The 9,250-nt window shown below is 47.9% G+C and overlaps 1 long non-coding RNA gene across 1 annotated transcript; it reads left to right on the plus strand.

Annotated features, from left to right (window-relative positions):
- Positions 1-417: 417 nt before the first annotated feature.
- On the plus strand, positions 418-6,682 carry LOC142070294 (uncharacterized). Its single transcript, XR_012666259.1, has 2 exons — positions 418-1,295; positions 4,204-6,682. It is a non-coding gene; the product is annotated as an uncharacterized LOC142070294 (long non-coding RNA).
- Positions 6,683-9,250: the final 2,568 nt, after the last annotated feature.

The raw sequence follows: 9,250 nt of genomic DNA on the forward strand, positions 1-9,250 counted from the left end.
AAATGTACTTTTTCTCCCAAATCTATGTGCCATTCCCGATCTTGATTGAACAGGGGAGAGCGTCTTTCCTCTGGATTAAGAGTCCAGCTGAGACAACTACCCCAGCCCCACACATTCTACAAGGGAATCCAAAGTCAGAGCAGTGGCGTTCAGTGAAGGGTAGCTGCTCTCTTTGAACATCCTGATAGATGAAATAAAGGACTGGGGGTCATCATTAAAAGTACCTTAAATGGGAGCTCAATCCCCAAAGCTATGATTGCCGAATCAGGAAAAAACAAGAAAGTATGTCGTCTCAGGGATTGGCATATTCAAGTTTACAAGAGAGACGATAAAGACTGGCCATGACGTAGAAAAATCAAAATTCAAGTTTGCCAGTAAGAAAAGAGCCTGAGTAATAGTCAGCTAAAGAATGGAAGTGTTGGGAACACTGGGGCATGGCCACTAGGTAACTCGAGGGGATGGAAGACCACGAGTGTCGATGAAGCCCCCTCGCACTAGGCCCCGGTGTCCTTGCCCCCCCCCCCCCCCCGCCTGGAGGCACTCGCAGCAGCTCTGCGTGCTAGGCCCAAGTGTCCTTGGCCCCCCCGCCTGGAGGCACACACAGCAGTTATGCTGAGAATCTGCAACAGTATGTTGCAGAGTCAGACTGCCTGAAACTAAGCAAGGCCAAACAGGGGAGATATGGAAGAACAATGCTGAATAAAGCAGCTTTATGTATAGTTTAACAAATGATACAGAGAACAAGGGCACTAGCTGGGAACTGGATTGGCTGGCTATATGGATACTTGGAGCAGCTTGCTATTGGATAAGTATGCTGGGAAAAAGGATGTATAAAAGCCTGTGTAACTTCCTGCTCTGTTGTGCAGGATTTGAGATTTTATTCTCCCTGTACCTTTTTGCAGCTGCAAATAAACTTTTCTGCTTCTCCACCCCGTTGTGATTATTGGGTGTAGCACACCGGGTAACGAACCAACTCAAGCTGTTGTTCAGCCTCTCGGCACTGGGTGCCGGCAACAGCTTTTGGCGTCCCTGGGTGGGCGACGAGGCTGCAATTTAGCCTTGCCCGGACCCCTCCTGGAGGTCGAGGATTGCAGCGAGAACCGACGCCCAGCGCGCACCGGTGAGTTCATCGGGGGCCTCGGAGGAGACGCGATTTGATCGACCCCAGAGGGCACAACGGTGCAACGCACTCATATAGTGGAGAAGCTGTTGTGGACGGCGGTGAAGAACCGGTCCCTTAGACATGGGGGAGGAGCAGCTGCAGGCCACGGTGAAGAACCGGACCCTTGGATAAGGTAGGAACCTATTAAAATCCGGATTATATGCTCTGTTGGAACCTGGGGACGCCCAGAGTTACCCTGTAGGTATGGGACAGGGACAGAGCTCAGAGGTTAGGGCATGGTGTACGCCCCTAGAGTGCATTCTAGCAAACTGGAAGGTATTTGGTGCGGATCCAATGACTAAGAGCCAATTAAAACGATTCTGTACAGTTGACTGGCCTCAATATCAACTAGAGGACCAGGAGTGGTGGCCACCAGGAGGGTCAATTAATTACAACACGATCCTCCAATTAGTTTTGTTTTGTCAGTGAATGGGTAAATGGAATGAACATATGTATGCGCATTTGTTTCTGACTTTATGTACTCGACCAGATATTTTACAGCGCTGTAATCTGACTCCGACTGGTTCGGTAGCAGCTAATGTTAGTCCCCAGACCCCCACCCCCACTGTAATGGCAGAGCCGGTGTCCCCTTCGGCCCCCACATCCCCACCTTATAAGGGTAGGATGCCTCGGGTTACAGAGATTGCCTCCTCGGTGGGACTCTATCCTTTGCTTACCGAGACGGTTGTGGCTTGCCCAGGGGCAGACGGACGTCAGGCTACCACTATGCAAGTTTAAACCCATGTGCCATTCAATCCAATAGACTTAGCAGCTTTTAAAACACAGGCTGGGGAATTCTCAACGAACCCAAGCAGGTTTATTTCAGTCTTTGAGCGGTGCCTCAGTAGTCACAAACCGATTGAGACGACTGTAATATCCTCCTGAGAACCCTGTTGTCTGAGGTGGAGAGGGATCAGGTTACAGCTAAGGCAAGGGGAGCGTCAGCTTTCAAGCGAAAGAAAGGAAGCTATCTGTCAAGTTCCTACCCCAAGTAACCGTAAGCGGCTCAGGGCATTTCTGGATATGGCAGGCTTTTGCAGGATATGGATCCCAGAGTTTGGACTGTGGGCTAAACCCCTGTATGACTGTGTAAAAGGAGCAGATCATGACCCCTTCTATTGAACCCCAGAGGCTGACAGGGCATTTAAAATCCTGAAAAGAAACTTGATGGAAGCCCCGGCTCTGGGCCTGCCAGATCTCTCTAAGCCGTTTCAGTTGTATGTACATGAACGAAGGGGGGTGGCCCTAGGAGTGCTTACACAGCTGTTAGGAGCATGGAAGCGTCCTGTGGCTTATTTTTCTAAGCAATTGGATCAGGTTGCAAAGGGTTGGCCGGCATGTTTACGGGCGGTCGCAGCTACTGCCCTATTGCTTGAGGAAGCCGAGAAGCTAACATTGGGAGGGGTTATGCAAATCTATACTCCCCATATGGTCCGAGCCTTATTGGATGCAAAGGGAGGGCTTTGGCTCACCCAGGCTTGGATTGCTCGGTACCAGGCTAAGCTGTTAGAGAACTCTGAAGTCACCCTACAGCCTTGCCCCTCCCTTAATCCAGCCACCCTCTTGCCAGAAACAGAGGAACAGAAACATGACTGTTTAGAGATCATAGATGTCCAGTACTCCAGCCGTCCGGATTTAAAGGATGCACCCGTCCCAAATGCAGATTATGAGTGGTACACTGATGGTAGCAGTACTGTAATAGATGGGCAAAGGAGGGCGGGTTATGCTGTTGTGACCCTCCATGACACTGTGGAAGCTGAAGGTTTGCCTGCTGGGACCTCTGCCCAGCTTGCCGAACTAATAGCCCTGACCCGTGCACTTGAACTGTCAAAAGGAAAGCGGGTCAACATTTTTACTGATTCAAAGTATGCTTTTGGTGTGCTGCATGCTCATGCTGGCCTATGGAAGCAAAGGGGAATGCTGACAGCCCAAGGCTCCCCAGTCAAGTAAGGGCCCCAAATCCTCCGGCTCCTAGAAGCCATACAACTTCCCTCGGAAGTGGCGGTGGTACACTGTAAAGCCCATCAAAGGGAGGATCAAGATGTGGCCAGAGGTAACGCCCGGGCAGATAGAGAGGCTAAGCATGCTGCCACCCTGCCATCCCCTCAGGCTGAGAACGCCCATATGCATGCCCTTATCCCATCAGTAGGGGAGCTTCCAACCCCTCAGTACTCTGGGGAGGAGAGACAGCTAACTGACAAACTCAGTCTCCGGGAAAAGGAGGGATGGCTCCATTCCCCAGAAGGGAAGGTCCTCTTACCAAAGGGCCTAATCCGGCCAGTGCTGCAGAAACTACATCAAACCACTCATGCTGGCAGGGAAACACTTATCCAGCTAATGGGAAAATACTTTATCACTTCCGGACTCCGACCCCTGGCTGCCCAGGTACAAGCGGACTGCTTAGTCTACCAAAAGAATAACCCCCGACTGGGACATCCTGTGCCACCAGCTGCCCTAGAACCCACTCCGGGCCCCGGACAAGTGTGGCAAATAGACTTTACTGAGTTTCCCCGGACCCAAGGGTTCAAATATCTCCTTGTTATAGTGGATCGGTTCAGCGGATGGCCAGAAGCCTTCCCATGCTGTAACTGCACTGCCAGGACAGTGGCCCTCAAGTTTGTTAAGGAGCTCATTCCTCGCTTTGGACTCCCCCTGTGGATGGAATCTGACAATGGGACACACTTCACGTCAAAAATCATTCAAAGCATCTCACATGCCTTACAGATCCCCTGGAAACTCCATACACCCTGGAGACCGCAAGCCAGTGGTGTAGTGGAGCATACCAATCAGACCCTTAAACGGCATCTCTCAAAAGTGTGCCAAGAAGCCTCACTGCAATGGCCTAATGCTTTGCCCCTCGTCCTACTCCGTATCCGCGTTCTCCCAAAGGGTAGATTAGGGCTCAGTCCCTTTGAAATTATGTTTGGAAGGGCATGGCCCATGAATGGCACCCCGGTTCTGTCAGGGGAATGGGAGTTGGGTAATGTTTTTTTGTCACAGTATATGTGTTCCCTGTCTGCTGTTCTCTTGTCTCTTCACAGGCATACCAAGGATTCCCAGCCTCTCCCCTTGGACTCTCCCGTTCACTCCTTACAGCCCGGTGACTCTGTGCTTGTTCGTACCTGGAAAGACGAGCCTCTCCAGGAAAAGTGAAAAGGACCCTATACCGTCCTGCTGATCTCCCATACAGCGGCAAAGATCGAGGGACACAAGAACTGGATCCATCACTCTCGTCTGAAGGCAGTACCCGCCCCCTCGTCAGCGGAACAGTGGACCGTCCAACCTGCTGACTCCTCATCTAGTGACGATCTCGGGCTAAAGCTACTGTTTAAAAGACACAAATATCGGGCACCTTAATGCTAAAATGGGCCCACCCAGGTATTGGAGACCTTGGGTTGGGAAGACTTTGGTAATAATTAATTGGGTAACATTGTTATTCTTTGTATTGGTATTTCCAAACTGTGCATATCGGGAGCATAACTCCTTTGTTTTGCTTGCGCACCATGTTGCTAATTTAACAAACTAGACTGATTGCTGGGTATGTGCTCCGACTCCACTGTCCCCAAGACGGGAATGCCCCTTGACATGCTGCCCTTGACCCTAGCAGAATTAGCCACCACCAAAGAGCAGGAAAGAACGAACTCACCGTTCTGGAACAAGACCTCTTTACAGCAAGCCACCTATCAGGACCAGGAGTATTCAGTTGCAGTACTCACTAAGGGAGTGTTATGTTTTACCCGAAACCAATCTGATCCCTATGGGCATCCTGTGGGAAAGAGCTCCTGTGTTATTACACAGTGGGCTGATGGGTATTGGATAAAGACCAACAGGGGAGGCCAACAGTGTGGGTGTAATGGTTGCTCCCCTTTTAGGGAAACACTTACAAATAATCTTACCACAAAAAAGGGGTTTGGAAATGTAACTTGCCGTCCAGTTAATATCTCCAATGTAGCAAGCCAATGGTGGGTTTGTAGTGGTCCCTATGGCGAGTGTAATTTGAACGGGACAATTAGAAACGCCCCCACTTGTACCCAATCAGGAGGATGGGATGCCCCCCTAGGGGCATATGACCTGTTTGGAAAAGCAGCCCTAAATATCCCAGGAATCCCCTTAAGAAACAGTCCTTACTGGGCCCTACAGGGTCACTATTTTGTATGTGGCCGCAAGGCTTACAAGGTGCTGCCAGCCAACTGGACAGGTAGCTGTTATATAGCTCATGGAGTTCCTCATCTTTCCATAACTGCCACACTGCCCAAAGGAAAGATTAGAAATGCCCGAGACACCTCTGTTGAGTCACGAGAAAAGACCCTGCGGCGACTGACTAAGGCATTGGAGGGCAATATGAAGAATCCCCTCACAACCGAGAAGCTGGTAGGGTGCGCTGTACTGGGAATAGCGCCACTGTTTACCGGGCCAGCCATGGCATGCATAGGCCGCTATACTGTAAGCCTGCAGATGGTACTTGAGAAAGTGGCCTTAAAGTTAGAGGACTCGGTTAGTGATTTAGGGTCAGCAGTAAAAACATTAAATAAAGAGGTACAGCAGCTCAGGACGTTTTCCCTCCAAAACAGGCTGGCTTTGGACTATCTCTTGGCATCCCAAGGAGGGGTTTGTGCCCTCATCGGGCCCCGATGTTGTGTATATGTAAATGATAGCAGTTATGAGATCTATGAAAAGGTGGTACAGGCTGAGGCCCATGCCCGAGCCGGAGCACAGGTTGCCTATACTGCCCCAGAAAACGATTGGTTGCAGACCTTGTTTTCAGGCTGGGGTTTGTCGTCTTGGCTTGGTGGTTTATTTAGCCTGCTATTGAAATTTTTCTTTACTGTATTGATTGTATTACTGGTATTATGCTGTGCAGTATCATGTGTTAGGGCCCTTTTGCAAAAGTTAATAAGTCATTCTCTTCAGGGCTATCACAAAGTGCTTATGCAAAGTCATATTGTAAAGAAATAAGTAGCCCAAGTGAGAAAACTCAGAGCCAAGGCTGTTGAGTGTTCTCAAAGGGGGGAGTTGTTGGGAACACTGGGGCATGGCCACTAGGTAACTCGAGGGGATGGAAGACCACGAGTGTCGATGAAGCCCCCTCGCACTAGGCCCCGGTGTCCTTGCCCCCCCCCCTGCCTGGAGGCACTCGCAGCAGCTCTGCGTGCTAGGCCCAAGTGTCCTTGGCCCCCCCGCCTGGAGGCACACACAGCAGTTATGCTGAGAATCTGCAACAGTATGTTGCAGAGTCAGACTGCCTGAAACTAAGCAAGGCCAAACGGGAGATATGGAAGAACAATGCTGAATAAAGCAGCTTTATGTATAGTTTAACAAATAATACAGAGAATCAGGGAACTAGCTGGGAACTGGATTGGCTGGCTATATGGATACTTGGGACAGCTTGCTATTGGATAAGTATGCTGGGAAAAAGGATGTATAAAAGCCTGTGTAACTTCCTGCTCTGTTGTGCAGGATTTGAGATTTTATTCTCCCTGTACCTTTTTGCAGCTGCAAATAAACTTTTCTGCTTCTCCACCCCGTTGTGATTATTGGGTGTAGCACACCGGGTAACGAACCAACTCAAGCTGTTGTTCAGCCTCTCGGCACTGGGTGCCGGCAACAGAAGGGACCAGTTTACCCAGGAAGTTACAAGAGCCTTTATTAAAATGGAGAGCTACTTTTGTCCTTCTGTCTGCTTGCTTCTGGCAAAGGTTGACTCCGGAATAGAGGGGGAATCTCTTGGGGTCCAGCAGCTCTGCTGGCTTGGGAAAGTGTGCACTGCATCACCCACTCCTCCCTGTGTGAGACAATCTCTGTGCCTCTGTTTCGACAGTTCAAAACCCTTAAAAATATCTTTCTTTACAGCTCAATACAGAAATTGCCAGAACCTAGTCCTGTACTTTTTTCTTTAAAAACAAACAATGAAATGGGGATGTTTGCACGACAATGATATGAACCGATGTCTGTATTTTTATATCTTTAGATGCCCAACAAATACATAAAAATCTGCATGAAAATAACAATTAGTAAGTTTGCAAAACTGAGCAATGGAAAGTTCGGAAATGCCAGGATTCAGGGAGTCTGAGTACTGTGCACGTGCATTTTGACACAGTCTTTGAATTGCATAATGGTAGTATTTTTTTCCACAGGCCCCTCATTCAGTGACCATTGAAGTGTTGTTTGTTGTTTGCCTTCCGACACTGTGTACATACTTCTGCAACGTGAACACATCAAGTCAGGTTCCAGGTCGCAGTCCTTCTCTTCCAGGGGCTCAGTGGCCAGGGCCCAGTATATCTAAAATATCAGGTAAATCCCTGGGATTAGGGCTGTGGCTGACAGGGCCTATTTCTCAGGCACCATGAAGTGTTCTACTGTAAGGATGAGGCTTGTCTGTGCAGTAGATAGAGCTTTCTCAGGGGACAGTCTGTGACAGGAGAACAAACTCCCATGTCATTGCGAGGCTATTAGAGAGACAAGGTGGGGGAGGGATAGGGTGACCAGATAGTGAGTATGAAAAATCGTGATGGGGGTGGGGTGGGATTGATAGGTGCCTAAACCCCGAATATCTGGACTGTCCCTATAAACTTAGGACATCTGGTCACCCTAGCTGAGGTAATATCTTCTGTTGGACCAACTTCTGTTGGTGAAAGGAATAACCTTTCAAGGACCTGAAGGAGAACTCTGTGCACTCCTTTCACCAACAGAAGTTAGTCCAATAAAAGATATTACCATGACAGATGTGAGTCATATTATTAATGTACTAGACGAAGCTGCTCAGATACTTCATTGAGGAGAACAGTGGAAAAACCTAGATAGAATAAAGTGAAGGAGAAAGAGAGAGCCTCTTTCTGAGATTATCCTTTTCCTTCTCCCTAATGATCCTATTTGCTAACAAAGAAATACATTCTTAGTGCTGTTGTGGCTTTGTGCAGAAGTGTGAATTGTCTCAGTAGATTCTGATGTATTTTATCTTTTAGGTAATGATATCGAAAACAGGGAATACAAACAACACATGTTATGCAAACCCGCACCACTAGGTGGAAGCAGATATTTTGAGTTGTCATTAATTGAGAAACCATTTCAAAAAGCGAAGGAATGTTCTTGGAATTCTGCTTTAAGCCACAAGGCACACAGCTAAGCAGAGTCATCTTTTGAGTGCTGGATCTTTAATTTTTTTTTCCATACAAGAACCTGCTTAAAATCCCATTAATAAACTGTGTTCTCTTCACTCTCCTATTTGTCTATGCTGTGACGGAAAAATATAATTGTCTGTCAATAATGGCTTTTATTTGAAGCAGAGAGTTAGAAAACATGTGTGTAAAATGCTTTGAAGAAGAAAATCTCTCTAGAAATGCAAATTAGTATTATTGTTGTTATTGGGTCAAATTCTACAGTAGGTATTTAGGCTCCTAGCTTCCACTGATTTCAGACAGACAGACACAGACACAGACCCTTTGTTTTTTCTCCCTCCTCCCAGCTTTTGAAAGTATCTTGTCCCCTCATTGGTCATTTTGGTCAAGTGCCAACGAGAGGTTACCTTGAGCTTCTAAACCCTTTACAGGTGAGAGGATTTTTCCTCTGGCCGGGAGGGATTTTAAAGGGGTTTACCCTTCCCTTTATATTTATGACAAATGCATTTTCTGTATTTACCAGCTTTGTTTTCTTGCATCCTCAGTCATTTTGGGCCTTGTACATAATGTGTATAAATGGAATATTTATCATCCTCTCTGACTGTAATGTGTTTTAAGTGATGGTATATTGTCAAGCTGCATTCAGTATGGGTTAATCTGTTGATCCTCATTCGTGAGACAAGTGTATGAATTACGAGCCCAAGCAGGATCCCGCTGCTCATTGCTGCAGCTCAACTTGCACTGCCGCAGAACACTATTTGCGTGTGTGCACAAGGCTTGTGTTGCGAAAACCTTGCCCCCTGTAAATACACTCAAAGTCAACCTCTGATCCAGCTCTTGTCAAATGCAGCCAGTTAACATCACAGTGACCACGGGTGTAAAGCTGTGGCCTCCTCCTTTGGAGGATCTACTGTTGCCCAAGTTCTAAGTCAAGCTGAGGCAGTGTTGGGGTGATGATGTGCTAATTTATGAG

This window comes from Caretta caretta, chromosome 28, assembly GCF_965140235.1.
Source record: "Caretta caretta isolate rCarCar2 chromosome 28, rCarCar1.hap1, whole genome shotgun sequence".
Lineage (NCBI taxonomy): Eukaryota > Metazoa > Chordata > Testudines > Cheloniidae > Caretta > Caretta caretta.